Genomic DNA, 9,310 nt, shown 5'->3' on the forward strand with positions numbered 1-9,310 from the left:
ATGTGTGTGAGTGGGTCACATGTGTGTATTCATGTGTGTGAGTGGGTCACATGTGTGTATTCATGTGTGTGAGTGGATCACATGTGTGTATTCATCTGTGTGAGTGCTTCACATGTGTGTATTCCTCTGTGTGAGTGGGGGGTAAGTTTTCTCCTTCCACCTTTATGTGGGTTCCAGAGATTGAGCCCAACTTGCCGAGCTTTGGTGACAGTGAGCACCTTCACTCACTGAACCATTTTTGCTTGCCCCAAATTTAGCTTTTTAACTTTTGTTTTCTTAATTAAATTTATTAATTTATGGATGATGCATTGCCTGCTTATATGTCTGTGCACCGTGTGAGCTGTCATGAGGGTGTCGAGACCATGATCCTCTGGAAAAGCAGTGGTATTCTTAACTGCTGAGCCGTCCCTCCAGCCTCCATTGCTTAAAGACAATTTGATGTGTGTAAACACGTATCTTGGTCATACCCCCTCCAGCTCCCCACTCCTGCCTGCCCAGGCACACACATAGCATGCCCTGCACTCCCAGCATGCCCCACACTCCCAGCATGCCTCACACACTCCGTATACCCCACCCTCCCTGCTTCATGTCCACTTAGCGCTGAGTGTTGGATGCTGACTGGTGGTGCTGGCTTAATCTTGTGCAGGTAACTGCTGGGACAGTGAGTTCAGGGATGTAATGGCTGTGTCGTATCCAGAGGACAGTATTTGACACAATTCTGCCCCAAGATGTGGCTCTTGCAGTTTTTCTGGCCTCTCTTTTGGGATATTCTCTGAGGTTTGGGGGAAGGGATTGATATTGCTACCCTGTTTAGGGACAGGAGGCAGGGGTTTCAGGAATTAAATTTAGATCCCTGGCAAGGCAAGCATACATCATCTGGCCTATGTCCCCAGCCCTCCTATACTGTTCCTTTATCATTCTTTTGTTGACTAGCCATTGAGTGAGCACTTTTCACATGATCATGAGATATAAAACAGAAACACAAAGCATCGGCCCTCAGAATAACTCAGTCCAGGGTTAGACTTACAGTCTAGACTACAGTATAGGCCTTGTAGTGACACATCAGTGTAGGGTTGTGGGTCCTGCATCTGCCCCGCCATAGGGCAAGGCTGCTTGGGGAGGCAGAATGCTGGGAGTTTGACTGTGCCTGTCCCACATCTTGTCGGGCGAGTGCTGAACCCTAGGGAAGCTCTGAGGCACTGCTCAGGGTGGCAAAGAGCAGTCTAAGATGTGGGATAGCTAGAACTGGCTTGGGGGCCGTTTGGCTCTCAGGCTTTTGGACATCCAGGCGCTGCTGGGAGCCATGGAAGAGCTGAGAGTGGAGTTGGGGCCCACAGGCTGGATCTAGCCTGGGACTGGGGAGAGAAAGGGAAGCTCCAACTGTGAGAGTTGGCTGCAGCAGGCTTGGTGGTGATCGTGGCCTTGAGCACAGAGAGGCCTTTCTACTGGAGATTCGACAGCAACTCTGTAGGTAAAAGCCTTCTCTACGGTTCCCCACCGCGGATCCCAATGGAAAAAAACAAAACAAAACAAAACAGTCTGTAATTCCAAATCATTTATTGCCATAGTGGAAAGTGGATGTGTAAAACTGTACCCCACTTCTCAGGGTGGGTCTAAAGGAATGAATGGGAAAGAAAGCTTATTGGCTATGCCTGCCAGGCCTCTATGTACCTCATTAGCATGGAGATCTCTCTCTTGAGCCTATGTGACCACAGGTCAGGTCTCTTTTCCTGTTGTCTTGGTCTGAGATGTTAGGAATGTTAGGAATGTCTCATCTACATGTGGAGGGGCTTGGGCCATTGCTCTTACATGACTGATGGCCACAAATCTATGGGTGGGAGGCTGTGGCTAGTGACAGGGTCCTGGTGTCCAGGGGCAGGCAAAGCCCCTACTGCCCCTTCAGGGTCTCAGGGGCTTCAAAGCCTTTAGCTCAACTGAGGACCAGGCTACCTCTCCTGGTCCACTGCCCCACACTTCAGTGCCTGCCACTTTCATCTTGGATATACACTGGGAAGTTACACTGGCTAGAAAGGGAGAATGGAGCATCAGCAAAGGTCCCTCCAGGGGCAGACTACAGACAAGCTATGTGATACATGACGAGTGAACTCACGCTGACTTTAGCTCTCCAATCTCACATTTGTTACAAGTGTGGAGAATCAGGACCTAAGTTTTCTGAAGTCTGATGGTTTAACCATGAGGAGACAGTGAGGTCTTGGCAGAGAACTGCCTTCTTAAGGCTCCTTCAGGCTTTCCTGCTGAGATCTGTCAAGGAGCATGGGGTTTCTTTTTAGAGCTGCAAGTTAGCTGAAGGCATCAATCTTTAGTTTATCAAGATGCTTTAAAAATGCACCATGCCTGGGTCAGCGCTTAGCATCTACAGCAGCTGTGCAGTGGAAATACAACTGGCTTAGCTGGCACCCTCAGGCACATACAGGGCAGCCAGGCACGGGAGGCAGCGTGAAGCAAGGACTTCAAGCTGTGTGAAGCAGAGGCTTGAAGAAACAGTACTCTTGCTGGGGACTGTGGATGGTATAAGGACGCTGATCCAAAGGGAGATGTGAAGAAAATTGTAGTCTTGCATAATTGCTTTAAAAGCTGCCCAATAAACAGACATTAACGGACACCAATCTAGGCACTGACTGATTGGCAATAAGGCCTAATACACTACTGGATAAAACATTACTGAAATCCATCTACAAAGCACAAGTCTTGTGATCTAGCCTGGGCCTAGTGTGAAAGTGATAGAGGTCCTAGCTCCTTCCAGATCACTGTTTCATGGGTCCCAGGAGGTGAATCTCAGCAAGAGGTGACTGCATCCACACGGCAGGTGGGAAGGACCAGAGAACAGGTGCAAAGGTCTATGCAAAGGTGTATGCCTGGTAACTCTGAGGGGCATAACATAATTCTTGATGTTAACACACAGGGCTGGGGTGTGTGTGTGTGCCTGTAGGCATGAGGATGTGTGTATGTAGGTATGAGGATGTGTGTAAGTAACAGGATTATGTGTAGTTTTGAGAATGTTCGTGTATAGGTGTGAGGATGTGTGTGTGTGGAGTGAGGATGTATGTGTAGGTATGAGAATGTGTGTGTGTTTGTGTGTGTGTGTGAGTAGGTGTGTGTGTATGTGAGGATGTGTGTGTGTGTGTGGAGTGAGGATGTGTGTGTAGGTGTGAGAATGTAAGTGTGTATGTGTGAGGATGTGTGTGGTGAGGATTGTGTGTAGGTGTGAGAATGTGTGTGTATAGGTGAGGATGTGTGTGTGTGGTAAGGATGTGTGTGTAGGTGTGAGAATGTGTAGTGTGTGAGGATATGTGTGTGTAGGTGTGTGTGTGTGTGTGAATGTGTGGGTAAGTGTGAGAATGTGTGTATGTGTGTGTGTGTGAGGATGTGCATCTCTAAAGAGAGGCCAGAGGACTTCTTGGATATCACCGTGTTTTTTTTCTGCAAACCGACCCTCGCAGTGGCCTGGAGCTTGCTGGAGTAGGCTAGTGTAGGCTAGGCTGGCTACGCACTGAGCCCAGGGTCTGCCTGTAAGTCTGTGCCCCACACCTGTCTTTCCATGGGGCTTGTGGGTGTTGAACTCAGGTCCTTATGCTGCTGCAAGCTGAGTCTGTCCTGTCAACTCTCTCCTCTGGAGTTAAACTGCATGCCACACAGAGCTGCAGTCGAGGCTGAGGAAACAGAGCTGCTGTCCAGGCTCACTTCATAGCTTGAGACGCTCGGTGTGAAACAGAAATGTAGAACACCCTTTACTTCCTCATTAAAGGTATGAACGCAGAAAGCTTTAAAAAGGGTCTTCTCTTACTGGGTTTGTACTATTTAGTGTTATTCTCAGTCAGACAAATAAATGCTATGAGGAATTTTGCTATTTGACTTTTATAGAGTATGATACCAAGTTCTAACAAATATTTATTATTACTTTCATTTGTGGCTATGCCTGTGTTCTGTGTACGTGTATGTAACCTGTGCAGCAACTGATCATCGGACCCCTGGGACTGGAGTAACTGGTGGCTGTAAGATGCCAATGTGTTTTCTGGGAACCGCACTCGGGCCCACTGCAAAAGCAGCAAGTCCTCTTAACCACTGTGCCAGATCCCCAGCTACAATAAAAGTGTTAAATACAAGGAACATTCGATGTTCGCCCCAGAGAAACACGACAATGTACTTAGCAACTTGTACATGCGTCTATATTTTGCTTTTTTAGTGGAACAAGGAAAATATCCCCCAAACAACTCAAACTCCTTCTGGGAAAAGGTCCCACGTAGTCTGGGCTGGCCTCAGACTTACTCTGTAGTCAGTCTTCTTGCTCCCACCTCTCAAGTTCTGTGCTTATCGGCAAGAGCCACTACACAAGGTTTCTACCGCAGTTAAAAAGACATTTCTAGGGCTGGAGAGATGGCTCAGTGGTTAAGAATGCTCATAGAATTTGGTTCCTAGCACCCACATCTGGTAGCTCATAACTGCTATGAATTCCAACTTCAGAGGCTTCCCCCACCCTCATTTGGCTCCCTCAGGCCTGTGTGTGCGCGCGCGTGCGTGCACACACACACACACACACACACACACACACACATGCCCCTGAAAAATAAAATAAATCTTAAAAACAATATTACCTCAGTGTACACAGGCTTCACTCCTGCTGAGTCAGGAAGGACTGGCCTGCAAACTGGGTGCCCCTCTCCCTGTTCCTTCTGCATCATCACTTTCACTATAAAGTCACTAATGCAGTAAGCTGGTAGAAGCAAAGCTACGCTGGGCTCTTTGGGCCTTTGCATTTCTAAGAACTCTTGTTGTCTTCACTCTTTCTTGAAAGGAGTTCTGGTTTCAGTGGTAAGTGTGGCCCCTCACAGCCACCATACACTGTGTGTGTCTACTCAGTCATAGACATAACACACTTAGCACTGAACCTGCTGAGCTCTTACCCAACAGTGATCACCCACGTTCTGTGCTCATGGGGCATTGGGAATGAGTGGTTCCTGTAAGCAGGGTGGAAAGAAGCTGTATGAACATCGAGCACGACGTCATCTGCTCCCCAGCACAGGCCACTGGTCCATAGACTTTGATGAAGTTATCAGTGCTTTGTAGATGCTGAGAGCAGAGCTCAAAGCTAATGGTGGGCTCCTGTTTCTGGGTTGCTGAGATTGGTGTGACAGTTATCTATGAAGCTGGTCCTAGTCTTTTAACTAGCTGGCTGGGTGCCCAGGTAAAATTTTGATTAAGTCTATAAAAAAAGAAGAAAATAGATTTTGAGGGAAGCTTGTCCCCAAGCTACAACTTTAAACAGTTCCTGGGGGAATGTGCCCTCAGAAGAACGAGGAGGGGCTCCGGGAGCTGCAGAAGGATGCCACTGCCATTACAGAGCCAGGAAGATCCTGTGTGTCTATGCTTGGGCTGGTTCCCACCCTGCTGTGGTGTATTGCAATGACACAGAATCACGGTCAGCCAAATAAAAGCAAGAACGAAAGGGAATGAAGATCTTCAGCATAGGACAGAAGCAGAAACAATTCTATTTAAAATAATAGCATAGAATAAACTGCCCAGAGATTTGTTCATTTAATTATTTTTCTTAGGATCAGGGATTAAACTTAACCCTGCATGCGAGGTAAACACTCTACACTCCTCCACTGAGCTACAACCCTAGGAAATTCGTATTGCATTTTGTTGTTATAGGGTCTCGGGTATCTCAGGGTGGACTTGAACTCATTACATGGTGACGGGTGACCTGGAGCTCCCGATCTTCCTCTTTCTGCCTCCTGAGTGCTAGGATTACAGCTGCGGGCCGTTATGCCTGATTTACGTTGTGCTGGGGACAGGACCCTAGGCTTCGTGCGTACTAGACAAGTGCTTACACATTCAGTTCTCATAAGTCCTATATGTTGGTGTTTATGAACATATCTGTTTTTAAACAAGTGAAATACATTTCCTGGGGGCTGGAGAGATGGCTCAGTGGTGAAGAGCACTGACTGCTCTTCCAGAGGTCCTGAGTTCAAATCCCAGCAACCACATGGTGGCTCACAACCATCTTTAATGGGATTCAATGCCCTCTTCTGGGGTGTCTGAAGACCGCAACAGTATACACATATAAATAAAATAAAATGGTCTTTAAAAGATTAAAAAAAAGAAATACATTTCCTAAGGTTTCATAGTAAAGAATGCACGCCATGCAGCCCTCTGTACAGCCTGAGGTGCCAACTAGCGCTAAGTGTGCAGTGACAGCTTTCCCTAAGGTGGTTGGGTGGATCATGTTGGAAAAGCTGTTTGCTGAAAGCACAGGTTCACGTTTAGTGTTAGATCCTTTGACATAGATACAGTCCTCATTAAAAATATTAGTTTTAGTCTGGTGGTGCTGGTGTACACCTTTAATCCCAGCATTGAGAAGGAAGAGATAGGCTGATCTCTGTGAGTTTGAGGCTAGCCTGGTCTACAGAGAGAGTTCCGGGACAGCAGGGCTACACCGAGAAACCCTGCTTAAAAAAACAAAACCAGACAAACAAACAATTAGTTTGAGGTATAGGGTTGATTTCTGGGTCTCTTTGTCTTCCCAACTGGCATTCTTAGACCAGGACTCTATCTGTCATCAGCTGGACACAAGGGGAAGGCAGCTTCTCTGCAGTCTAAGGGCAATGAGCTATTGCCCTGGAGAGAGGAGATGCACCCTCCCTACCAGTCCACACACGGGCTCTCAAGGAGTGGATGTTAGCTAGCCACAGGGGCAAACTCAGATGTAGACGCCCAGGAGCTAACTCCTAGCATGGCGTCTCCTGTACTAGTGCCTCTGCTGACTCAGCATGTGCTTAGGCTGTAGGCTTGATTTGTAAGCAGAGTATTAAAGTGAGAGTCGGTTTGAGGTGTATGTGTGTGTGTGTGTGTGTGTTTGGTGTGGTGCCTGCAGGTAAGTGTGCAGCTCTGTGCATGTGCAGACCAGAACAAGGCATCTGGTGTCTTCTACTGTTACTTTTTACCATATTGTCTTGAGATAACGCCGCTCACTGAGAGAGACTCCCACCAGGAAGACTAAGCTGTCTGCTGCTGAGCTCTCAGATCCACGGTCTCGTCCCCCTCCACAGCACTGCAGCTGTAGGCACGCAGAGTCACGCTGGGCTTTTTGTGTATGCTAGAGGCTGGAAATGAGGTCCTCCTGTTTGCATAGTCATCTGTCTTACCAGTGAGCCTCCTCCCCAGCCATGCTCTTTTCTCTCTTTTTAAAAATTAATCTTTCATTTTTTGGTAAAAAAAACCTATTTAGCTGGAAAACCTTGAAGATATTAATCATTCAATAAGGCTCTATGACAACAGGGTTGTTGGTTTTTAGAGTCCTTGGAGTTAACGAGTTGGGCTTAGAACTTAAGAGAAGACACTAGGTCAGGAGGCCCTTCTGAGCACTTTCTAGTCCTGGAAGACTCTTAGAGGTGCCCTAGGACCACTTTTTGCTGTTTTAAATTGGCTTTGGGGTGGAAAGAAGGACCGGGAATCTGATGTCTTAGCACACTGTACTGTCCATTCTAGGCAAGGAGAGAAACCCAGGAGGTCGTCAAAGGGTCCCCTACCTGTAGGATCCCTTTCTTCTGTGAAAAGAACCAAAAAATCTCTGGCTGTGCCAGCCTGGGTGACTGCTGGGCTCAGGGTGGGGCAGATGATGGGCAGAGTGCCCTCCTCGAAGACCTCCCGCAACCAAATCGAACGCCATCTTCCTAGCTAGCTTAGGCTATTCTCCACGACTTTCTCCGACTCCCCCTTGAAGCCTGAAATGTTCCAGCTACTCTGTCACTTGGAGTTAACAAGGGCCATATGTTTACCACCCATGGTGAGAGCAGTTTTCCCTGTCATTTGTCCTCAAATTGCATCATGTAGGCTGTTTGCTTTACCTCATCCATTGCTCATTTGGCTGCCTCCTCTCCTTAGGTCTTCAGTCGTTCACAGGCGAGAGTCTCGCTAAAGAAGCCCAGTTAACCGTTTTGCTGACTTCCTGGGCAGGGTGGTAAGCGAAATTCAAACACATCTGTCCCTAACCTATTAAGTGGAAACAAAAGCATTGCAGAATCTGCCTGAAGGAAACTAAACACGTTTCAATCTCATTTTCAAAGCACTAAACTGCTACAGGATGATAAATGGGAAAATGTCTCTAATTTCTTTTTTTTTTTTTTTTTTTTTTGGTTTTTCGAGACAGGGTTTCTCTGTGTAGTCCTGGCTGTCCTGGAACTCACTCTGTAGACCAGGCTGGCCTCGAACTCAGAAATCCGCCTGCCTCTGCCTCCCGAGTGCTGGGATTAAAGGCGTGCNCCACCACGCCCGGCTCTAATTTCTTCCTGTGTTCTCTCCCCATTACCGGCTGGGCATTTTTTTGGCACCATCGACTATCATTATATCCACCAGTGCAATACGTGTGTTCTTAGGAAAGACACTAGATGTGCTTTTATTTGGTAAAGTGAATTTGTTTAACAATTAGAGTTTGACAAAAATGACACATTGGATGTGTTTTCAAGATACTCTTACACACACACACACACTTCTGTGTCTTACACACACACTTCCATGTCTTATACACACACTTCCGTGTCTTACACACACACTTCCGTGTCTTACACACATACACACACTTCCATGTCTTACACAACACTTCCATGTCTTACAAACACACACACACACACATTTCTGTGTCTTACACACACACATACACACACACACTTCCATGTCTTACCCCCCCCCCCCAATAGCACGGTGGCAAGAGCTCATAGCAGCTGGTCACATTGTGTGCTGGTATTCGCCTGACTTCCCTTTCCTCCTTTACTGAGCCTGAGACCCAGCACACAGAAGGGGTATCACCTACATCAAGTGCCTTTTCCACCCTGTTTCAGTCCATCTAAAACCCTTCCCAGATATGGTGATTTTAAAACCAGTGGACAACAAACATTAACCATTTTCCCTTTCCCCAGTTTCGTGTCTTTCCTTATAGAACTCATGGTGTCTTAAAAATCTAAGCTAATAAACCTTGTCAAACTTTCATTATGTGAACTTTTATTGGCTATCTCTTCTATCTAGAGATGTATGTGTATTTTAGTTATTTTTAGATGCATAATTATATGAATATGGTATACGTGTATAAGATGATCACAAAATATTGGAATAATGGGAAAGACACTTAAATTTTGTTTCATGTTATTTATTTATTAATGACGCACACTCTTTATGTATCTTTTAATACTAGTGATGATAGTTTAGTGAGACAATGATTCTCACTGATGTGGTATCTCTGAGGACTAGTTTCCATAGTACCAGAAGATGTTCTGCATCTGTCAATGGGGAGACGTAA

Source organism: Mus caroli, chromosome 3, assembly GCF_900094665.2.
Source record: "Mus caroli chromosome 3, CAROLI_EIJ_v1.1, whole genome shotgun sequence".
In the NCBI taxonomy this organism is placed as follows: Eukaryota; Metazoa; Chordata; class Mammalia; order Rodentia; family Muridae; genus Mus; species Mus caroli.